The sequence below is a fragment of the Dendropsophus ebraccatus genome, chromosome 4, assembly GCF_027789765.1.
Source record: "Dendropsophus ebraccatus isolate aDenEbr1 chromosome 4, aDenEbr1.pat, whole genome shotgun sequence".
Lineage (NCBI taxonomy): Eukaryota > Metazoa > Chordata > Amphibia > Anura > Hylidae > Dendropsophus > Dendropsophus ebraccatus.
The window spans coordinates 7,056,487-7,082,671 of NC_091457.1; the positions used below are offsets into that span (position 1 = coordinate 7,056,487).

The 26,185-nt window shown below is 45.1% G+C and overlaps 1 protein-coding gene across 15 annotated transcripts in view; it reads left to right on the plus strand.

Annotated features, from left to right (window-relative positions):
- Window positions 1-6,494: 6,494 nt before the first annotated feature.
- The window catches only part of MICAL2 (microtubule associated monooxygenase, calponin and LIM domain containing 2), a 168,218-nt gene continuing 148,527 nt past the window's right edge, over window positions 6,495-26,185 (plus strand). For 13 of the 15 annotated variants that reach the window (XR_011362519.1, XM_069965047.1, XM_069965051.1 and 10 more), the window contains exon 1: window positions 6,495-6,666. The gene's annotated coding sequence lies outside the window, so the exon portion shown is untranslated. The other 2 variants (XM_069965050.1, XM_069965049.1) reach the window with 2 other exon arrangements.

A 26,185-nucleotide genomic window follows, 5' to 3' on the forward strand; every position in this document is an offset into this window, starting at 1 on the left:
AAAAAAATAATTACTTCGACATTGTTAATCGTACGATCGGGCGAATTCTCGTTTCGTGTAAACGTAGCATGAGAGTGTGTGATTTATTCAATTCACTTAAAGCCTTATCACATGCAAAATTACCAGGCCCCCTAAAATATTACAGACCCCAGACAAGATGGGAATCTCTAAACTAAGATAGACCCCAGAATGAACCCAAACTAATACAGACACCAGCCGAGACCCCTAAACTAATTACAGACCCCAGACCAGACCTGTAAACTAATACAGACCCCAGACTAGACCCCTAAACTAATACAGACCCCAGACCAGACCCCTAAACTAATACAGACCCCAGACCAGACCTGTAAACTAATACAGACCCCAGACCAGACCCCTAAACTAATACAGACCCCAGACCAGACTTGTAAACTAATACAGACCCCAGACCAGACCCCTAAACTAATACAGACCCCAGACCAGACCTGTAAACTAATACAGACCCCAGACCAGACCTGTAAACTAATACAGATCCCAGACCAGACCCCTAAACAAATACAGACCCCAGATCAGACCCCTAAACTAATAGAGACCCCAGACCAGACCCCTAAACTAATAGAGACCCCAGACCGGACCCCTAAACTAATACAGACCCCCGATCAGACCTATAAACTAATACAGGCTGCAGACCAGACCCCTAAACTAATACAGACCCCAGAGCAGACCTGTAAACTAATAGAGACCCCAGACCAGATTCCTAAACTAATAGAGACCCCAGACTAGAGCCCTAAATACAGACCCCAGACTAGACCCCTAAACTAATACAGACCCCAGACCAGACCCCTAAACTAATACAGACCCCCGACCAGACCTGTAAACTAATACAGACCCCAGACTAGACCCCTAAACAAATACAGACCCCAGATCAGACCTGTAAACTAATACAGACCACAGACCAGACCTGTAAACTAATACAGACCCCAGATCAGACCCCTAAACAAATACAGACCCCAGATTAGACCTGTAAACTAATACAGACCCCAGACCAGACCCCTAAACTAATAGGGAACCCAGACCCCTAAACTAATACAGACCCCCGATCAGACCTGTAAACTAATACAGGCTGCAAACCAGACCCCTAAACTAATACAGACCCCAGACCAGACCTGTAAACTAATACAGACCCTAGACCAGACCCCCAAACTAATACAGACCCCAGACCAGACCCCTAAACTAATACAGACCCCAGACCAGACCCCTAAACTAATACAGACCCCAGATCAGACCTGTAAACTAATACAGGCTGCAGACCAGACCCCTAAACTAATACAGACCCCAGAGCAGACCTGTAAACTAATCCAGACCCCAGATCAGACCTCTAAACTAATCCCGGCCCCCTAAACTAATCCAGACCCCAGAGACCAGACCTTTATAGTAATACAGACCCCAGAACAGACCTCTAAACTAATACAGACCCCAGACCAGACCCCTAAACTAATACAGACCCCAGAACAGACCCCTAAACTAATACAGACCCCAGACCAGACCTTTATAGTAATACAGACCCCAGAACAGACCTCTAAACTAATACAGACCCCAGAACAGACCCCTAAACTAATACAGACTACAGACCAGACCCCTAAACTAATACAGACCCCAGAACAGACCTCTAAACTAATACAGACCCCAGACCAGACCCCTAAACTAATACAGGCCCCAGACCAGACCCCTAACCTAATACAGACCCCAGACCCCTAAACTAATTCAGACCCCAGACTAGACCCCTAAACGAATACTGACCCCAGACCAGACCCCTAAACTAATACAGACCCCAGACCCCTAAACTAATACAGACCCCAGAACAGACCTCTAAATTAATACAGACTACAGACCAGACCCCTAAACTAATACAGACTACAGACCAGACTCTAAAAACAGACTCTCCAGATACGAATGTTCCTGCAACGTGTGATCCCTTCACTTGTTGGTGTTGTTGCAGACATCATCCTGATGCTCGTCCTGTCTGTACTGGCACCCAGTAATCATGGCGGTTTCAGGCGAGTGTAATACGGCCATATTTTTCTGTCTATATTACTGTTACACGGCCGACCACAGGTCTATGACCGGCGCTGACAAATCACAGTGTCCATGAGGCTTTCATTTTGGTTATTACACCCACAACATACAGCCGTACTACAGAGGTGCAGCCATGTTACACCGTCTGCAGCCAGCCATAGATGAAGCCATTCTCTCGGCAGTTCCTTCAGGTTATGTAACAAAAACACTTTCCATGTTTACGAGCTAATCGACTAATCTGGCTAGAAATTCGGCAATATCCATACCTATCAGTCCACGGCACACCTGACGTTATCCAAACAGCCTGTAAACAATGTCATTAAGCCTGGACAGATGCCAGCAGCCATAACTAGTATGTATGTCACCGGCTGGCAGCGCGCCAATCACGTAATGATTTACTCAAGTGATTTCAGGCACTTTTAGGGATTTCTTGTTAGATGTAAATCTATAAATGTCCACACGTAGTTATAAATAAAGTTTATTGAAAAGAAAATGGAGGGAGCTATATCAAGCTGTCTTATAGTGAGATTAACCTTGTTGTCGATAGCAACCAATCACAGCTCAGCTTTCATTTTACCAGAGCGATATGTGAAATGAAAGCTGAGCTGTGATTGGTTGCTATGGGCAATGTAAATCTGTGCATACTACTAGGCCTCATGTAGATGAGAGCAGGAATCTGGTTGTTAGGGGCAACTGCTCTGCCTTTTATTTTATTTTTAATCAACTTTATTTATACATATTTTGTTACTAAAGCACACATTCTGTTTTTCATCAATAAACTCTATTTATACACCATTATATTCACTAAGGCCACATTTACACGCCCATCTGCACACCCACGGACCGAGCTACAAATATGCATCAGTAGTGCTCCGTGTGTGCTCCGTGCTTCACAAAGCGCTACATTGGCACTACTTTAAACATAGCGATCCGTGACACAAATGCTAGTCCGCACTATAACATGTCCTTCCTTTTTGCGGCACGGATCGCATCCCCATACAGATGTGTGAACAATGCCATTGGCTAACATTGGTCCTATGTTCCATCCGCAATTGCGGACAGAACTACGAACGTGTGACTAAGGCCTGATAAGTCCCTTTAATCTTTTAAATAAACTTTATTTATACATATATTGTTATTAAAGCATACATTCTATATTTTCTTCAATAAACTTTATTTGTACACTCTGGGAGAACAACAAATTATATTTACTAATAAGCCCCTGTGATCTTTTTAGTAAACTTGAGGGGGGCTCCATCCGACACTGGAGCTTATAACGTGTTCTACCCATATCTGTCAAACTAGTCCCTTAAAGAGGAATTCCATCAATAACTTTGTCTAATAAACTAACTGAGGATCTAGTGCGGCGTAACTTTTAGCAAAAATGGCCGCCAAACTATAGAATAAACAAGCAATTACATTAACTCTTTGTGTGCCTTACAGTGATGTCAGGATAGGAGGACTCCAGAACATTATGCATTCCCAGGCTTTCCCACCTCTCACTTGATAAGCCGTTCCCTGCTCAGCATTCTGAAATTCATTATCAGTCATTAGGAGTCGCTTATCTCCAGCGACACGCCCAGGATTTAAAGGTTTGTTCCAGGAAATCTTAGTACTCATTAACATTACATGATGGGGAATGTAGTCGTCCTGTGACAGTATGGCAGGTCAATGTTCAGCCGGCAGCTATTTCCTGATTCTCACATACACGTGTACGCTCAGCTCGGCTCAGCATGCATGTTTTCTGAATGAGGAGAGGGGAGAATGTGGCTGTCAGTCTCCTCTGTCTCCTCCAGGAAGCTCGGGCGGTGGCTTATATCCCCAAAAAAGAAGGGATAGGTGCATTGAAATCCAACATGCCCCAAGTGCAAAATTCGTGATGGGGCCCCTTAACTATGACGCATATGGAGTAGAGCAAGGATGTCTAATTTTAGGCTTTGCAAAACTACAATTCCCATCATACCTGGACAGCCAAAGCATTAGCTTTGGCTGTCCAGGTATGATGGGAATTGTAGTTGTTCAACAGCTGGAGGGCCGCCGATTCTCCATCCCCACCCTATAGATTCTCTTCTGTTTAGAATGATGAGAGTTGTAGTTCTCTGAGACCGTATCACACATGATGGGCTTAGATACAATGCACAGTCTATAGACCTGACTAGTAAAGATGAAACTTTTAGGAATTCATACTGTGATCTGAGATGATATATACATGAGTTCACATCCTTCATTGTGTCTCCACCCCCCGCTCAGACGCGTTTCGGCATGCGTACGTGAAACCTGAATGTAAACACAATTCATATAAGTAATTGAGTGGACGATTATACGGGTAATCACATGGAAATAAACGCCAGTGATACTCCTGACGGCTGAGATCTGGATTTCTGCTGCAAAGGACACAACACGTTTCATAGAATTTTAATAAATTGCATGAAGGGTCCAGGAACCCCAATTTATGACTGTGTGTCAGTCTTCACTGTCGGTCTAGCATTCTATTCAGCTTATAATAATAAGGCGTTATCCCCCGTAAGCAATGCCGCATCTGTGTCTGCAATAGAGGGGCCTCCCGGAATAGCTTGTCGCCTCCACGTGTTACCCTTTGTATCTCATCGGGGGATACTTAGAGGATATTTGGTTGCAGTAGGAAGTTACTCAGAATTAGTCAGTGTTCAGCAGGGGAAATGGAATTACATCAGAACTTGCGGTTAATAAAGCACAAAAACAGAAAGAGGCTAAAAAAAATAATAATGGGGAACTGCTGTGTAAGTGTGTGCGGTGGAGTCAGAGCGGTCATCTCTGGGGAGACCCTGCCGTGTCCTGACTCGTAGAGGTGACCCGAGTGGGGTCAGCTTCCTGCAGGGCAAGGGGGGAATTCGGAGAGCGGAGACAAGTTGTCACTTGGTCGCTGGGTAAACATGGTTGGCAGTCTCTATGGACACAGCAGCGGTCTCCTACAAAAACTGCCTAAGGGCGTCCATGTTGTGCACCTGTATTTAAGTGTCCATAGTACAACTATTCCTCCTGACAACCCCCATACACATTCAGACTCAGCTCAGTCATGTGTGCATGTGTTTCAATGGAGAAAAGATGGCGAGACATCACCTCCAAAGGCTTCCAGTCACACCCTCTGCCCTATGTTACCCCCGTCCCCTTACAGTCTCATCCTCTGCCCTATGTTACCCCCGTCCCCTTACAGTCACACCCTCTGCCCTATGTTACCCCCGTCCCCTTACAGTCTCATCCTCTGACCTAAGTCACATCCTCTGCCCCCTGTTGCCCTTTCCCCTTACAGTCACATCCTCTGCCCCCTGTTGCCCCCCTTTCCCCTTACAGTCAGATCCTCTGCCCCCTGTTTCCCCCCTGCCCTCTTACAGCCACACCATCTGCCCCCTGTTGCCCCCTCTCCCCTTACAGTCACATCCTCTGCCCCCTGTCGCCCCCTTTTCCCCTTACAGTCACATCCTCTGCCCCCTGTTTCCCCCCTGCCCTCTTATAGCCACACCATCTGCCCCCTGTTCCCCCCTATCCCCTTACAGTCACATCCTCTGCCCCCTGTTGCCCCCCTGCCCCCTTACAGTCACATCCTCTGCCCCCTGTTGCCCCCCTGCCCCCTTACAGTCACATCCTCTGCCCCATTTCCCCCCCTGCCCTCTTACAGTCACACCCTCTGCCCCATGTTACCCCCCTCTCCCCTTAGTCACACCCTCTGCCCCATGTTACCCCTCTCTCCTTATATAGTCACATCCTCTGCCCCATGTTGCTGCCCTCTCTCACCTGTCACATCCTCTGCCCCATTTTGCCCTCTCCCCTTACAGTCACATCCTCTGCCCCCTGTTTCCCCCATCTCCCCTTACAGTCACACCCTCTGCCCCCTGTTACCCCCCCTGCTGCCCCCCTGCCCCCTTACAGTCACACCCTCTGCCCCCTGTTACCCCCCTGCTCCCTGATGCCCCCTGTTGCCCCCCCCACCCCCTGTTGCCCCCCTGCCCCCTGTCGCCCCCCTGCCCCCCCCCCCCCCGCCCCCTGTTGCCCCCTGCCCCCTGTTGCCCCCCTCCTGCTCCCTGTTGCCCCCCTGCCCCCCCCCCCCTGCCCCCTGTTGCCCCCCTGACCCATTACAGTCACACCCTCTGCCCCCTGTTACCCCCCCTGCTCCCTGTTGCCCCCCTGCCCCCCCCCCGCCCCCTGTTGCCCCCCTCCTGCTCCCTGTTGCCCCCCTGCCCCCCCCCTGCCCCCTGTTGCCCCCCTCCTGCTCCCTGTTGCCCCCCTGCCCCCCCCCCCCCCCCCTGCCCCCTGTTGCCCCCCTGCCCCATTACAGTCACGCCCTCAGCACTTTGGCTCACGAGTCCCTTGGGAGTCACTACAGCAGGTGAGTGACAGTAGCTCGTGGGGAGGGCGTGTCCAGCTGCTGTCAGTCACCGTCTGGGCCCCGCCCTCCCCCTCCCCAGTGCTGGCCGCTGGGAGCTGCAGCAATGTGAGCGGAGCTGTCAGACTGTAGCGATCGCTGTGCCTGCCGGAGCCGCGGACTGCCTGCCCCTGCCTGCCCCTGCCTGCGGGCACCATGACCCCCTGCTGAGCCCCGGGCCCCCCTCCTGGGGCAGCCGCCATCCTCTCATGGTAAGGACCTGCGGATCTCTTGTCTCTTCTGTTCCGGAGAAGTTAGTGACAAGTGCTGGAGGAGACAGCCACGAGTGACAGCCGGCAGGAGGCAGTGACCTGCCATACAGCTGACACCGAGCCTGACCCTATCATAATATAGCAGCCAGACCCTATGTTATATCAGCCGGGGTATAATATATAATATACACTGTGTAATATATCAGCCAGACCCTATGTTATATCAGCCGGGGTATAATATATAATATACACTGTGTAATATATCAGCCAGACCCTATGTTATATCAGCCGGGGTATAATATATAATATACACTGTGTAATATAGCAGCCAGACCCTATGTTATATCAGCCGGGGTATAATATATAATATACACTGTGTAATATATCAGCCAGACCCTATGTTATAACAGCCGGGGTATAATATATAATATACACTGTGTAATATATCAGCCAGACCCTATGTTATATCAACCAGACCCTATGTTATATCAGCCGGGGTATAATATATAATATACACTGTGTAATATATCAGCCAGACCCTATGTTATATCAGCCGGGGTATAATATATAATATACACTGTGTAATATAGCAGCCAGACCCTATGTTATATCAGCCGGGGTATAATATATAATATACACTGTGTAATATAGCAGCCAGACCCTATGTTATAACAGCCGGGGTATAATATATAATATACACTGTGTAATATATCAGCCAGACCCTATGTTATATCAACCAGACCCTATGTTATATCAGCCGGGGTATAATATATAATATACAATGTGTAATATATCAGCCAGACCCTATGTTATATCAACCAGACCCTATGTTATATCAGCCGGGGTATAATATATAATATACACTGTGTAATATATCAGCCAGACCCTATGTTATATCAGCCGGGGTATAATATATAATATACACTGTGTAATATATCAGCCAGACCCTATGTTATGTCAGCCGGGGTATAATATATAATATACACTGTGTAATATATCAGCCAGACCCTATGTTATATCAGCCAGACCCTATGTTATATCAGCCGGGGTATAATATATAATATACACTGTGTAATATATCAGCCAGACCCTATGTTATGTCAGCCGGGGTATAATATATAATATACACTGTGTAATATATCAGCCAGACCCTATGTTATATCAACCAGACCCTATGTTATATCAGCCGGGGTATAATATATAATATACAATGTGTAATATATCAGCCAGACCCTATGTTATATCAGCCGGGGTATAATATATAATATACACTGTGTAATATATCAGCCAGACCCTATGTTATAACAGCCGGGGTATAATATATAATATACACTGTGTAATATATCAGCCAGACCCTATGTTATATCAGCCGGGGTATAATATATAATATACACTGTGTAATATATCAGCCAGGCCCTATGTTATATCAGCCGGGGTATAATATATAATATACACTGTGTAATATATCAGCCAGACCCTATGTTATATCAGCCGGGGTATAATATATCATCCTGACCCTATGTTATATCAGCCAGGGTATAATATATTATATACACTGTGTGATATCGTGCTGACCCTATGTTATATCAGCCGGGTATAATATACACTGTGTAATATATCAGCCAGACCCTATGTTATATCAGCTGGGGTATAATATACACTGTGTAATATATGATCCTGACCCTATGGTATATCAGCCGGGGTGTAATATATCATCCTGTCCCTTTGTTATATCAGCCGGGTATAATATACACCGTGTAATATCATATCTATCACCCTTACCCTATGTTATATCAGCCGGGTATAATATACACCGTGTATATCATATCTATCACCCTTACCCTATGCTCTATACTATATAATATACACTGTGTAATATCATATCTATCATCCTGTCCCTATGCTCTATACTATATAATATACACTAAGATATTACATCCTAGCCCTATGTTAGTGTATATTATACAGAGTAAAGTTATTACATTCTAAACCTGTTATAGCATCTTGTAGGGTATAAGGGACATCGTGTAAAGACTATGTTATAGCAGCTGGGGTATAATATACACTGTATAATGTCATCTCATCCTGACCCTATGTTATAGCAGCCAGGTCACAGTATATGTTGTGTACAGTTATTTTATCCTAACCCCATACCATGAAAACTATGTTATACAATGTATCATCAACGTTACACATAAAACCTATGTTATAGCAACTATGAGAAGCTATGGCATATCTTATAAAAGGCAATAATTATATTTCATACCCATGTTATAGCAGATATGTTTTATATTATGTATGACTATCACTGCTCATTATACCCATGTTATAGCAAATATGTTTGTTTTGTATGACCATCACTGCATATAATACCCATGTTATAGCAGATATGTTTATGTTTTGCATTATTATACCCATGTTATAGCAGATATGTTTTATGTTTTGTATGGTCATCACTGCACAATATACCCATGTTATAGCAGATATGTTTTATGTTTTGTATGGTCATCACTGCACAATATACCCATGTTATAGCAGATATGTTTTATGTTTTGTATGGTCATGACTGCACATTATACCCATGTTATAGCAGTGTTATATTGTATTTTTGATTGTTTATAGGTTATTATATCCTAACCTATGCCATAGGTAATATGGGGTCATCCTTACACATTACACCCATGTTATAGCGGCACAATGTTATCCTATGGAATTTTTACAGTTGTAATGTAGCCTAACACCTTGTCCTAGTTGCCTAATCTGATGTCATCGCATCCACGCTATAGATTATTTATAATGCAGACCTTCCCTATGTCATAGCGGCTGTAATATTAGAGGATATAGTCATGACACCTAAGCCATGTAATGATATGGGGCAGTGGGTTCCCTCACCTAGGCTATGTGTATAGTATAATATACTGGGGCACTATATGCTGAGCCTATGTCCTAGCAGCTGTGTTCCCCTCTGCAGCCCATGTTATAGCAGTGTTCTATAGATTGTTATAGGGGCACTGGGTTCCCTCACCTAGGCTATGTGTATAGTATAATATACTGCAGGTCATTGTCCCCAACTCCTCTCTGTGCTACTGCTGCAAAACTACAACTGCACATGCTGGGAATTGTAGTACGTGCTGGGATCATAGTGCATGCTGGGAGTTGTAGTACGTGCTGGGATCATAGTGCATGCTGGGAGTTGTAGTACATGCTGTGATCATAGTGCAAGCTGGGATCATAGTGCAAGCTGGGATCATAGTGCATGCTGGGAATTGTAGTACGTGCTGGGATCATAGTGCATGCTGGGAATTGTAGTACATGCTGGGATCATAGTGCATGCTGGGATCATAGTGCATGCTGGGAATTGTAGTACATGCTGGGATCATAGTGCAAGCTGGGATCATAGTGCATGCTGGGATCATAGTGCATGCTGGGATCATAGTGCATGCTGGGAGTTGTAGTACATGCTGGGATCATAGTGCATGCTGGGAATTGTAGTACATGCTGGGATCATAGTGCATGCTGGGAATTGTAGTACGTGCTGGGATCATAGTGCATGCTGGGAATTGTAGTACATGCTGGGATCATAGTGCATGCTGGGAATTGTAGTACATGCTGGGATTATAGTGCATGCTGGGAGTTGTAGTCCTGCAGTGTGTTTGGTGTCCTGCTCCTGTGTCTGCAGAGTACAGGCTTCCTCCATGTACGGGATGTAGGCTCCTGATGATATAGCAGGGATTATACAGGGATATGGGGGCAGACTCGGGGTCACATCCACCGTCACTGATCCAGAGCTGTGACCTGCAGGAAAGACCATCCCCCCCCCCCCCCCCAGCTGTCGGCAGCCGCCGGGCAGGATACTGTTCCCGCTGTCACTCACACCCTGATAAATCATTCAGTGTAATTGTGGATGTAATACTCTGCAGGATGCTCAGATCTCACTGATCTCATTGGGCGTCTGCTGTGATGTCACCGAGTGTCACTGAGTGCTTTGATGTCACCGAGTGTCTGCTGTGATGTCACTGAGCGTCTGCTGTGATGTCACCGAGTGTCTGCTGTGATGTCACCGAGTGTCTGCTGTGATGTCACTGAGCGTCTGCTGTGATGTCACCGAGTGTCTGCTGTGATGTCACAGAGTGTCTGCTGTGATGTCACTGAGCGTCTGCTGTGATGTCACCTAGTGTCTGCTGTGATGGCACCAAGTGTCTGCTGTGATGTCACAGAGTGTCACTGAGTGCTGTGATGTCACTGAGCGTCTGCTGTGATGTCACCGAGTGTCACTGAGTGCTGTGATGTCACCGAGTGTCTGCTGTGATGTCACTGAGCGTCTGCTGTGATGTCACTGAGTGTCTGCTGTGATGTCACTGAGCGTCTGCTGTGATGTCACCGAGTGTCACTGAGTGCTGGGATGTCACTGAGCGTCTGCTGTGATGTCACCAAGTGTCTCCTGTGATGTCACCGAGTGTCTGCTGTGATGTCACCGAGTGTCTGCTGTGATGTCACTGAGCATCTGCTGTGATGTCACCAAGTGTCTGCTGTGATGTCACCGAGTGTCTGCTGTGATGTCACCGAGTGTCACTGAGTGCTGTGATGTCACCGAGTGTCCGCTCTGATCTCATAGAGTGACCGCTCTGATCTCCTAGAGTGACCGCTCTGATCTCCTAGAGTGACCGCTCTGATCTCCTAGAGTGACTGCTCTGATCTCCTAGAGTGACCGCTCTGATCTCCTAGAGTGACTGCTCTGATCTCCTAGACCTAGAGTGACTGCTCTGATCTCCTAGAGTGACAGCTCTGATCTCCTAGAGTGACCGCTCTGATCTCCTAGAGTGACCGCTCTGATCTCCTAGAGTGACCGCTCTGATCTCCTAGAGTGACAGCTCTGCCCTCCCTGAGTGATAGCTCGGTTCTTGTCTCACTGAGTGACTGCTCTGCTCCTCTCTGACATCACACTGAGTAACCTCCTCTGAGACCCCTCCTTGTATACCATCCCGGCCCCCGGGGGCCAGTACTTCACCTCTCCCATATGGGAAGCAGCTCAGCTGACGGCTGTGTGACTGTCACATCTGGCTGCGAGATTACACGGTAACAAGTTAAAGGGGAAAATCTTTTTCTTTCAAATCATCTGGTGTCAGAAAGTTATATAGATTTGTAATTTACTTCTATGTAAAAATCTCCAGTCTTCCAGTACTTATCAGCTGCTGTATGTCCTGCAGGAAGTGGTGTATTCTTTTCTCTCTGCCGCCACCTCTGTCCATGTCAGGAACTGTCCAGAGCAGGAGAGGTTTTCTATGGGGATTTGCTGCTGCTCTGGACAGTTCCTGACATGGACAGAGGTGGCAGCAGACTGGGGAGAATACACCACTTCCTGCAGGACATACAGCAGCTGATAAGTACTGGAAGACTGGAGATTTTTAGATATAAGTAAATTACAATTCTATATAACAGATGTTTCTGAGTTATCTGAGGAATTTCCCGGGGTGATGCCCTCATGTGCCGGCGGCGCTCGGATCTCGTGTCTCGCTAATGCGTCTTTAAATCCACTTTTCACAGTTGTACTCGCCGGCTGCTGTTTACGTTCTGAGATCGGATATTGATGCACATACCAAGGCTGATTGATTAGTTCTGTCTGTTCTGGAGGGGTGGGGTATATACACGTGATACATACAGGACACTCCTTAGATAGACTATACTGTATATAGGTTCTCTGTGCGGGATTGATTGGTTATGTCTGCCCTGTAGACCCTCCCCTGAGGGGCCATTGTAACATATGTAACTAACTATATATATATATATATATATATATATATATATATATATATATATATATATATATATATATATATATATATATATATATATATATATATATATCTGAATGTGCCTTCTCTCTATGAATGCATGGAGAATCAATTGCTTACGCCTGAGCACTACATGCAAGATTGATTGGTCATGTCTGACTTGTACAGATGGATATACAATGTATATGGGGGGATTTTATTGGTGATCAGTTGGTATGAGTGAGATATGTACAATCCATGGGATAGCATGCAGGATCGATTGGTTATGCCTGCCTGCTATGAATAGGATATATACATGAGGGGGATATATAAAGCATCTTTCTGTGGATGAATACAAATGACTTATAATCACCTATAAATCATTCATAGTGTGGCCATGGATAGCAGGCATAACCAATCAATTGTGGATAGAGTGCTCCCCTCAGGTCACTTAGCATGAGTGGGATACATACTGGTAAAATCAATCGATTGCTTTAGACGTGGTATATATGGGTGCTCCATGCAGGATAGATTGGTTATGTCTGTTCTCTATGGACTGGATACATATGGGTGCTCCATGCAGGATAGATTGGTCATGTCTGATTCCTATGGACTGGACACATATGGGTGTTCCATGCAGGATAGATTGGTCATGTCTGATTCCTATGGACTGAACACATATGGGTGCTCCATGCAGGATAGATTGGTCATGTCTGATTCCTATGGACTGGATACATATGGGTGCTCCATGCAGGATAGATTGGTTATGTCTGTTCTCTATGGACTGGACACATATGGGTGCTCCACGCAGGATAGATTGGTCATGTCTGATTCCTATGGACTGGACACATATGGGTGCTCCATGCAGGATAGATTGGTCATGTCTGCTCTCTATGGACTGGATACATATAGGTGCTCCATGCAGGATAGATTGGTCATGTCTGATTCCTATGGACTGGACACATATGGGTGCTCCATGCAGGATAGATTGGTCATGTCTGCTCTCTATGGACTGGATAGATATGGGTGCTCCATGCAGGATAGATTGGTCATGTCTGATTCCTATGGACTGGATAGATATGGGTGCTCCATGCAGGATAGATTGGTCATGTCTGCTCTCTATGGACTGGATACATATGGGTGCTCCATGCAGGATAGATTGGTTATGTCTGCTCTCTATGGACTGGATACATATGGGTGCTCCATGCAGGATAGATTGGTCATGTCTGCTCTCTATGGACTGGATACATATGGGTGCTCCATGCAGGATAGATTGGTCATGTCTGCTCTCTATGGACTGGATACATATGGGTGCTCCATGCAGGATAGATTGGTCATGTCTGCTCTCTATGGACTGGATACATATGGGTGCTCCATGCAGGATAGATTGGTCATGTCTGCTCTCTATGGACTGGATACATATGGGTGCTCCATGCAGGATAGATTGGTCATGTCTGATTCCTATGGACTGGATACATATGGGTGCTCCATGCAGGATAGATTGGTCATGTCTGATTCCTATGGACTGGATACATATGGGTGCTCCATGCAGGATAGATTGGTCATGTCTGCTCTCTATGGACTGGATACATATGGGTGCTCCATGCAGGATAGATTGGTCATGTCTGCTCTCTATGGACTGGATACATATGGGTGCTCCATGCAGGATAGATTGGTCATGTCTGATTCCTATGGACTGGATACATATGGGTGCTCCATGCAGGATAGATTGGTCATGTCTGATTCCTATGGACTGGATACATATGGGTGCTCCACGCAGGATAGATTCGTCATGTCTGATTCCTATGGACTGGACACATATGGGTGCTCCATGCAGGATAGATTGGTCATGTCTGCTCTCTATGGACTGGATACATATGGGTGCTCCATGCAGGATAGATTGGTCATGTCTGATTCCTATGGACTGGATACATATGGGTGCTCCACGCAGGATAGATTCGTCATGTCTGATTCCTATGGACTGGATACATATGGGTGCTCCATGCAGGATAGATTGGTCATGTCTGCTCTCTATGGACTGGATACATATGGGTGCTCCATGCAGGATAGATTGGTCATTTCTGATTCCTATGGACTGGATACATATGGGTGCTCCATGCAGGATAGATTGGTCATGTCTGATTCCTATGGACTGGATACATATGGGTGCTCCACGCAGGATAGATTCGTCATGTCTGATTCCTATGGACTGGATACATATGGGTGCTCCATGCAGGATAGATTGGTCATGTCTGCTCTTTATGGACTGGATACATATGGGTGCTCCATGCAGGATAGATTGGTTATGTCTGTTCTCTATGGACTGGATACATATGGGTGCTCCATGCAGGATAGATTCGTCATGTCTGATTCCTATGGACTGGATACTCCACTTGTTATTGCCCTGGATGTACAATATGACTTGACGTGGCGGAGAAGTGCGCCAGCGCCATGACGTGAAAGCCGATAACCCGTATACAGCCATGAAACTCGTTGACTACTTGAGCAGAGTTCTCCCAGTTAGCTGCCATAGGGGCGGTAGAAAGTTCTGGTAGACTTTGTGTCATGGAGTGAGTCACATGATACCGGATGATATGACCGCGGCGGGCTCAGGTTTCCTCTCCGTGATCTGTCCGTGTGATTCACAGTGACACACTTATCTGCTGCTGATTCAGGTGAACGGCCAGAAAACCATAAGATTAGAGACGTCTCCTAGCGCACAGTACTACTCCCTTTGCCCAGTATAACTTCCCATGGTTTATATGTGCAGTGAGTTGCGCAGCATCACCTTTGTTTTTCCTACATGTAGCTGTTTGTTGTTGTGGTGCAGTGTGATCACTATCTGTGCACTGTGTGGCGGTGATACATCGCAAACAAGGAATAAGGAAACGAAAAAAAATAAACTACACCGTACCAAGTCTGCCAGGAAGAAGGCAGAAAGGGAAGTCTACAGCTCCTAGAGCAAAATCTGCAGCCAGTCTGTCAGGGCATGCTGGGAGTTGTAGTTTCTGAGCAGTTAGAGAGGCGCAAGCTGTCAGGGCATGCTGGGAGTTGTAGTTTCTGAGCAGTTAGAGAGGCGCAAGCTGTCAGGGCATGCTGGGAGTTGTAGTTTCTGAGCAGTTAGAGAGGCGCAAGCTGTCAGGGCATGCTGGGAGTTGTAGTTTCTGAGCAGTTAGAGAGGCGCAAGCTGTCAGGGCATGCTGGGAGTTGTAGTTTCTGAGCAGGTGGAGAGGCGCAAGTTGTTGGGGCATGCTGGGAGTTGTAGTTTCTAAGCAGTTAGAGAGGCACAAGTTGTTGGGGCATGCTGGGAGTTATAGTTTCAGAGCTGGTAGAGACCAACAGGCTGTCAGGGCATGCTGGGAGTTGTAGTTTCTGATTAGGTGCAGAGACACTAGCTATTGGTGCATGTGCCGAGTTGTAGTTTCTGAGCAGGTCGAGAGGCATAGGCTGTCAGGGCATGCTGGTAGTTGTAGTTTCTGAGCAGTTAGAGAGGCGCAAGCTGTTGGGGCATGCTGGGAGTTGTAGTTTCTGATCAGGTGGAGAGGCTCAAGCTGTTGGTGCATGTTCCGAGTTGTAGTTTCTGAGCAGGACAGGCACAGGCTGTCAGGGCATGCTGGGAGTTGTAGTTTCTAAGCAGGTGGAGAGGCACAGGCTGTTGGGGCATGCTGGGAGTTGTAGTTTCAGAATGGGTAGAGAGGCACAGGCTGTCAGAGCATGCTGGGACACATATCTTTTACACGAAAATGTGATACTTTGTATCATTCATATTTGTAAACAATTGATATTTTGTTTATAAACAATAGAACAATGTTATAGTAGAGCGTCATAGACCATATGAAAGATACAAAATATCAATAGTTTATAAATATGAAAGATACAAAGTATCAGATTGTGGAACCGTGTGACCCACGTGTTGTGGGAGCGGCTGTCTCTGTAATATGGCGCTGTATGGTGCCAGTCGTCCCCTCATACAGGCCGCGCGCACCCAGCTCTGCCCTAATTCTCAGTATACATTCATGTTCTATATGATAAGCTGCAGAGTGTGTACACGTCTCAGGTGGAGTTCTGGAGGGATCTGCAGCACTGACTACTCCTTAAGCATCAGTCGCTCAGCACAACTTCTTCGGGTTAACCATAGTATAGAGTCGGCCACGTCAGGACGCAGATTATACAGTGGCACGTTCATATTGTTTGTATTATTCATCCAGAATTCGCCGTTCCCTCCCACAGGATGCACGAGGCGCGTTACGTCTGCTTACTGGGATATTTATAAGTGACTGCGCTCTTTTTTATAGCCATGTGCACAGGAAGCGCGGGGAGCGTCACCACAAGCGTCTGCTGCTCGTTATCTCCACAATGTATCTGTATAGAGGGTGACAACCGTAACGGCATCTCCAACACTCATACACATCCTTCAGGGCTGGTGGAGTTCCCCTTTAAATCCTGGTCCACTAATCCAGAATCGGGAACATTTCTGTGACCCCTGTGACCGGGCTGGGATATTTTTATAGTCTCTGTTCTGACGTGTAATACCGTACCCTCCAGCCGCCACTGACCTCACAGGACGAGACACGGCCACCACAAGGGCTGACACCCTGTAATTCTCAGCTCAGCCGAGTCCTGATGTCCGAGCTACAGGAGTAACCGCAAGATCCGCCATATGGTGTAACACAAGTGTACTAAGTGATCTGTCCCCATTATAATAACTCCTTCTACATGAGAGCGGTATTATAGTATATAGGGGGCAGTATTATAGTAGTTATATCCCTGTATATAGGAGCAGTATTATAGTAGTATATTCCTGTATATAGGAGCAGTATTATAGTAGTTATATTCCTGCATATAAGAGCAGTATTATAGTAGTTATATTCCTGTATATAGGAGCAGTATTATAGTAGTTATATCCCTGTATATAGGGGGCAGTATTATAGTAGTTATATTCCTGTATATAGGAGCAGTATTATAGTAGTATATTCCTGTATATAGGAGCAGTATTATAGTAGTATATTCCTGTATATAGGGGCAGTATTATAGTAGTTATATTCCTGTATATAGGGGCAGTATTATAGTAGTTATATCCCTGTATATAGGAGCAGTATTATAGTAGTATATTCCTGTATATAGGAGCAGTATTATAGTAGTTATATTCCTGTATATAGGAGGCAGTATTATAGTAGTATATTCCTGTATATAGGGGGCAGTATTATAGTAGTTATATCCCTGTATATAGGAGCAGTATTATAGTAGTTATATTCCTGTATATAGGAGCAGTATTATAGGAGTTATATTCCTGTATATAGGAGCAGTATTATAGTAGTTATATTCCTGTATATAGGAGGCAGTATTATAGTAGTTATATTCCTGTATATAGGGAGCAGTATTATAGTAGTTATATTCTTGTATATAGGGGGGCAGTATTATAGTAGTTATATCCCTGTATATAGGAGCAGTATTATAGTAGTATATTCTTGTATATAGGAGGCAGTATTATAGTAGTTATATTCCTGTATATAGGGGCAGTATTATAGTAGTTATATTCTTGTATATAGGAGCAGTATTATAGTAGTTATATTCCTGTATATAGGAGCAGTATTATAGTAGTTATATCCCTGTATATAGGAGCAGTATTATAGTAGTTATATTCCTGTATATAGGGGCAGTATTATAGTAGTTATATTCTTGTATATAGGAGCAGTATTATAGTAGTTATACTCCTGTATAGGGGGCAGTATTATAGTAGTTATATTCCTGTATATAGGAGCAGTATTATAGTAGTTATATTCCTGTATATAGGGAGCAGTATTATAGTAGTTATATCCCTGTATATAGGGGCAGTATTATAGTAGTTATATTCCTGTATATAGGGGGCAGTATTATAGTAGTTATATTCCTGTATATAGGAGCAGTATTATAGTAGTATATTCCTGTATATAGGAGCAGTATTATAGTAGTTATATCCTTGTATATAGGAGCAGTATTATAGTAGTTATGTTCCTGTATATAGGGAGCAGTATTATAGTAGTTATATTCCTGTATATAGGAGCAGTATTATAGTAGTTATATTCATGTATATAGGAGCAGTATTATAGTAGTTATATCCCTGTATATAGGAGCAGTATTATAGTAGTTATATTCCTGTATATAGGGAGCAGTATTATAGTAGTTATATTCCTGTATATAGGAGCAGTATTATAGTAGTTATATTCCTGTATATAGGAGCAGTATTATAGTAGTTATATTCCTGTATATAGAAGCAGTATTATAGTAGTTATATTCCTGTATATAGGAAGCAGTATTATAGTAGTTATATCCCTGTATATAGGAGCAGTATTATAGTAGTTATATTCTGTTCTTTCATAGTATAGCACAGTAATTCTGTTCGTCTATATGTAACAGTAGTAAATGTAAACATCCACTGTTGAGAACCAGAAATAGGCTCTGATCAGTTGTCACTTCCCCTCCCCCATCCCCTGTGAAGCTCATACAGGCAGATTTCCCTTCTGTATTAGCTTTCTTATGTATATAATGTATTATATGCGTGTGTGTCCTGCGTGTAGGGATAGGTGTATGTTGTAGTGTAGGAGTCCCTCTCCGCCCGCTTACACAGGTTCTAGGCCCAGTGATATCTCTTCTTAATCGTCTGAGTGTTGGAAACAAGGAAGGAACTTTAGACCTGAGCAGGTAAACAAGAAGAGCGCAGGGTAATGCCGGCGTGCTGCTCTCCGTGTAATTAGAAAGCGCACAGGGCTCTTTACCCTATTAGTCAGAGATAAGACGGTTGGAGGCGGCCGCCATATAGGGAACCTTTGTGTTATATCATCTGCTGCTTTATGGCGCTGAAATGACAGACTCGTCTCCTCACTGACTCTAATTGGCTTTTAGCCTCAAACATTGTTGGAGATGAAACGTTGGTCGGGGCTGATTATACGATCATTTACGGAAATTCTCCTTTCATCCTGGAGGAACCTGTTGTAGCCTATGTGGGCGATGTCGGCGGAGCTGTATTACAGAGGATTATTCAGTCCTGAAGTGCTAGAGTTGGGGATACTTTGTAGAATTTATTGGGGTGCATTCAGACTTATCAGCTGCTGTATGTCCTGCAGGAAGTGGTGTATTCTTTTGTCTCTGCTGCCACCTCTGTCCTTGTCAGGAACTGTCCAGAGCAGCACCAAATCCCCATAGAAAACCTCTCCTGCTCTGGACAGTTCCTGACATGGACAGAGGTGGCAGCAGAGAGCACTGTGTCAGACAGGAGAGAATACACCACTTCCTGCAGGACATACAGCAGATGATAAGTATTGGATTTTTTTTTATTTAATTTTTTTTTATTTAATTTTTTTTTTTTATTATAAGTAATTGACAAATCTTAAAACCTGTGAGCTAAAGGGGCTGGAGAGCAAATTAATACATTGGAGTAAATACACGGAGAAAGCCGACCGTACCCATGATCTGATCCATTCACTGACAGCAAGCAGAAACATTGCAGCTGGTCAGGAATAAAATATGAGACAGAGTCATACACGCCAATAAGCTATAAGGGATAGGATCTCTCCCATTAGTCACCGACTAATCACCCTCTATTTCCCTTCTTCCACTTGTCAGATCCTTGGAATGTTACGTGAACTTTGCTTCATTGTTTCTTTGTTCTTCCTCACAACAATGGGACGTGATAACAGTGAAGGGAGATAAACACGCCGCAGTTATGTAGCAACCATGAGGTTGTCAGGGCCTGATGGGAGTTGTAGTTGTGACAGCCACGGGCTGGGAGAACCTGCAGCTGTTGCCTGCTAACTACAATTCCCATCATGCCCGGACAGCCAAAGCTTCAGCAGAATCCAGCAGTTATAATGTAACAAAGCAACAGTAGATGAATATATTCAAGGTGGAGATGCCCTTTAAGTAGACTTTTTATGCAGTATAAGTAAAGTCCTCAGGTTAATTGGGGTATTATAACTTGTCTCCATTTACTGCAAAGTAACTGAGTTGCAATACCACAAGCAAACTGCTGACACGAGGGGGTGCTGTTTCTGGAAGTGATCCTGGACAGCCCCTTTAAGGATTTGTCCATCTATAGTGGATGTTTTTGTCATGTGACTGTATCCCTGACAGCCAGGTAACCTTCTTGGCCGTTTGTAAGGACTCCACCGTGATCCCTACGCCCTCCTATTGTCCGTGTGTCTATCGCCCCAGTGATACCTGAGTCACCCAGGCCGCACACAGGCTCTAAATAGAAGGAGTCCAGATGGCTTTCAGATTTGTCTAAGTGGCTAGAGAAAACTTCAGCACCTGTTCCCTTCAGTCTCCATGTGAACATGAACCATGTGTGAGCCGACCGTATAGTGCAGAGACCGTGCTGATGGGGATCGGAAACAGTCAGCAAGATGAGCGCCTAGAATGCAAGATGGTGGAAGACATCAGGATCAGTAATGTATGTACACAGTGACCCCACCAGCTGAATAGTGAGTGCAGCTCTGGAGTATAATACTGGATGTAACTCGGGATCAGTACACGATCAGTAATGTAATGTATGTACACAGTGACCCCACCAGCAGAGTAGTGAGTGCAGAGTATAATAGCAGAACAGTGAGTGCAGCTCTGGAGTATAACAACAGAATAGTGAGTGCAGCTATGGAGTATAATAGCAGAGTAGTGAGTGCAGCTCTGGAGTATAATAGCAGAATAGTGAGTGCAGCTCTGGAGTATAGTAGCAGTGTAGTGAGTGCAGCTCTGGAGTATAGTAGCAGAATAGTGAGTGCAGCTCTGGAGTATGTTAGCAGAGTAGTGAGTGTTGTTCAGTTATTACAGTTCAGCATTCTCCGTTGCTCATCTTCGCTCTCGGTGCCAGCAGAACGACGCCTGGCATTTATATTACGTTGTTTAAATTACTGTTTCAACCCTGGGCATGTTGGTTCAGAATGTTACGACCTTCGAGCGGCTTCAGGACATGAGGATTAAGGAGCAAAACTGTTCATTAAGTGAAGACGCTGCTGGAATTTGCATGGCTGGTAAATAGCAGCCTCATCCGTGCCAGATCCTTTTATAACACCCTGCTGCCAGTCTTATTACGTCACCCACTCACATGGCATCGGCTTTTAGATAAATACGAGAATCCTGACGCTTTAAATCTTATCACTTCACTTCTGTGTTGGGAGGGAATTGACAATCTAATTCCTTCCAGAAACAGCGCCACACTTGTCTGCTGGTTGTGTCCGGTATTGCAGCATATAACGATTCTACCGGACACAGCCCATGGTCAGGTGTCATTCTTATATTTAATAGTATAGATGACCCTCTTTTATAGAGGTTATCCAGGTTCACCAAAACATAGACACTTTCTTCCAGAAACAGCACCACCGTTGTCCTCAGTCAGTTCCATTGAAATGAATGGAGCCAAATGGTACTACCGCATACTAGCTGAGGACCTGGATGTGATATGTCTGTGGCTCTCGGGGAGTATCACATGAAGAGCTGCTTCCTTTCGGTGTGGCTGGATGGGCGCTGCGGGATCCTCCTATGTTCTTCCATCCCTCCCTGGTGTAATTATGGGGATGATGAAAGGCTGCACACGGGACAGTTCACACAGTAAAGTTCACATGGAAGCCTCCTGGCCGATTACTCAACCTCCGCAGCAGCGCGGCATCCGAGACGCGTCGTAATCTGCACAATTAGCCGTCCTGCCTTATAAAATCAAGAATTTTTTCATTTACATGTGCAGGAAATACTTGGGAAGACTCCATAATGACTGACTGGCGTGTATAGCCGCTCCTGCACCGACTCCACACTCATAAATGCAAGACAAATGAGATTTCCAATGCCCCAGAGGAGAGTCAGCCCGAACACGGAGTACAGCCTGGCCTCCCATTGTCTTAAAGGGAACCTGGCATCAGAGTGGCTTCTCTTCAAGGGATTGTCTGTTGTGGAAAGTCATTCTGGAGGAGCCATCCATACATTACATGGTCAGCCCATTTACTTTAATGTGTAATTCCTTACTTCTCCTGCGGGGGCGCTGTGGGGAGGCTAAACACTTGCACAGTACAGCTCATCATTGGGGATCTCAGCTTCAGGATCTTATAAGGAACTAAACTTTGGGAAAGCGAACATTTTGGGAATGATTGACTAAATGGCCTCAAATTGGGCCAAGTCCGACATCCTTGGAAAGACTCCTTGGACTCTTGTTTCTTCTCAGGTACGTGATGTGACCCCACTTAGATATGGTAAAGCTTGCCGTATACATGGCCTATGATGTATGGCGGCCTTCCAACTCCAAGGATCGGCAGTTAGGTTTTAACTGTTTGATCCTTTAGTTCTTGAGGAAATAATCCACTTCCAGATATGTCTGGAGCAGCTTTCTCCCTTTCAATGATGGTGTTGGCTCTCTCCTGCTGGCAGACGCACATACCGTACGGTTTTTGTCTTGGGGCATCTAATATTAAACAAGCCGCCAGTATATAGGTTATTGTGGAGGGGATGGCACGTGCTGTATATGTAGTTATTGTATAGGAAGGATGGCACGTGCTGTATATGTAGTTACTGTATAGGGAGGATGGCACGTGCTGTATATGTAGGTATTGTATAGGGAGGATGGCACATGTTGTATATGTAGTTATTGTATAGGGAGGATGGCACGTGCTGTATATGTAGTTATTGTATAGGGGGGATGGCACGTGCTGTATATGTAGTTATTGTGGAGGGGATGGCACATGCTGTATATGTAGTTACTGTATAGGGAGGATGGCACGTGCTGTATATGTAGTTATTGTATAGGGGGGATGGCACGTGCTGTATATGTAGGTATTGTGGAGGGGATGGCACATGCCGTATATGTAGTTACTGTATAGGGAGGATGGCACATGCTGTATATGTAGTTATTGTATAGGGAGGATGGCACATACTGTATATGTAGTTATTGTATAGGGAGGATGGCACGTGCTGTATATGTAGTTACTGTATAGGAAGGATGGCACATGCTGTATATGTAGTTATTGTGGAGGGGATGGCACGTGCTGTATATGTAGTTATTGTATAGGGAGGATGGCACGTGCTGTATATGTAGTTATTGTATAGGGAGGATGGCACGTGCTGTATATGTAGTTACTGTATAGGAAGGATGGCACATGCTGTATATGTAGTTATTGTGGAGGGGATGGCACGTGCTGTATATGTAGTTATTGTATAGGGAGGATGGCACGTGCTGTATATGTAGTTATTGTATAGGGAGGATGGCACGTGCTGTATATGTAGTTATTGTATAGGGAGGATGGCACATGCTGTATATGTAGTTACTGTATAGGGAGGATGGCACGTGCTGTATATGTAGTTATTGTGGAGGGGATGGCACATGCTGTATATGTAGTTATTGTATAGGGAGGATGGCACGTGCTGTATATGTAGGTATTGTATAGGGAGGATGGCACATGCTGGGCAGTGCCTAGGGATGAGTCCTTATATCCCCAGCTATAGATGGCGGCCTGACACCATGTATATCATGTAATGTATATGTAGTCACTGTATAGAGGATGGTATATAGGGATTATAGATGGCAGCAGATGTAATGATTGTTACGATGTATATACTGTATATGTAGTTACTGTATAGAGGATGGTATATAGGGATTATAGATGGTGGCAGACATAATTATTTTTATTATATTACATCACACCTGACACCATGTATATACTGTATAGAGGATGGTATATAGGGAACATAGATGGTGGCGGATGTAATGATTATTATATTACACCTGACCCCATGTATATACTGTAATGTATATGTAGTTACTGTATAGAGAATGGTATATAGGGAATATAGATGGCGGCGGATGTAATTATTATTACATCACACCTGACACCATGTATATACTGTATAGAGGATGGTATATAGGGATTATAGATGGCGGCGGATGTATAGAATTATTGTTATTATATCACACCTGACACCATGTATATACTGTATAGAGGATGGTATATAGGGAATATAGATGGCGGCGGATGTATAGAATTATTGTTATTATATCACACCTGACACCATGTATATACTGTATAGAGGATGGTATATAGGGAATATAGATGGCGGCGGATGTATATGATTATTGTTATTATATCACACCTGACACCATGTATATCAGTGGCCGCCCGCGCCATTCTTCCTTGTCATTGCTGTTAGTCGGATGTGTCATTATATAAACAGGAAGAGCGCGGCTGATACGGGATTATAGAGATAAGGAACGGTGATTTATATTCCCTGAGGTGGAGGAGGACATGATGCCTGGTCCTCAGTGTGGCGGTGGGTAACCCAGGCGGTACAACGGGCAGTCTCTGATCTGCGACCAATGCTTCCAGGTATACGCTCTGCCACTCTGTGGTCACACTATACAGATCCCCGCTGGTTATACCGCTATATCCCCCCTATATCCCATAAAGATTTATGGCAGTGCCCATAATGCCAGCCTGCCAGACTTATAGTGGTGTCTATAGTGCCAGGCTCATGTCATTTATCGTAGTACCATACTCCTAGTATGGCCCATAGTACCAGACCTATGGTAGTGCCCACAGTAACAGGCAGATATCAGTCCTCATAGCAGTGCCTGTAATGTTCCCTGCACTCTGACCCCCGTATGCAGTAGGTAGTATTATAGGGGCTCCTTATTTTGGGGTGCCCTCTGCCTTCCCATCATGCACCTGCACATAAGCCACAGTAAGGTTCCCAAAGATTTACAGGATAAAACCTGGATGATTTCTACAGGAAAATGAGGCGGAGTGCTCCGGGAGCAGCGGAGGGGTTTGTCTCAGTGATGTTCAGCAGGAGAAGGAAGGGTCCTGGTTCCATTTTTTATATCCTCGAGAACTTTCTTAGGGAACATTTCATTCTGCTTATAATAAGCTGCTGCCTGTCCCGTCCTGGCCCCCCGTGGCCTTTCCTGTACATAACCTGCTGCCTGTCCTGTCCTATACATAACCTGCTGCCTGTCCTGCCCTATACATAACCTGCTGCCTGTCCTGCCCTATACATAACCTGCTGCCTGTCCTGCCCTATACATAACCTGCTGCCTGTCCTGCCCTATACATAACCTGCTGCCTGTCCTGCCCTATACATAACCTGCTGCCTGTCCTGTCCTATACATAACCTGCTGCCTGTCCTGCCCTATACATAACCTGCTGCCTGTCCTGCCCTATACATAACCTGCTGCCTGTCCTGCCCTATACATAACCTGCTGCCTGTCCTGCCCTATACATAACCTGCTGCCTGTCCTGCCCTATAAGTAAAAACCTGCTGCCTGTCCTGCTTCCTGTCCTGTCCTATACATAACCTGCTGCCTGTCCTGCTTCCTGTCCTATACATAACCTGCTGCCTGTCCTGCTTCCTGTCCTGTCCTATACATAACCTGCTGCCTGTCCTGCTTCCTGTCCTGTCCTATTCATAACCTGCTGCCTGTCCTGCTTCCTGTCCTGCCCTATACATAACCTGCTGCCTGTCCTGCTTCCTGTCCTGCCCTATACATAACCTGCTGCCTGCCCTGCCCTATAAATAACCTGCAGCCATAGGATATAGTAGTCTCCGCTGATGGCCACTGCTACAGGAATGACATTGTGTCAGGGAAATAACAACTAATTGGGGGGGATGGTGGCCATAGAAGTATAGGCTGGGCTTTGTAGTCCGCCAGTGAATGCCGTGTATCCCAGAGCTCTGTGGGTTTTCGCAGGAGGATTACATGTTGTGTCGTCTCATTATAATAAAAAAGTTGTATTTGT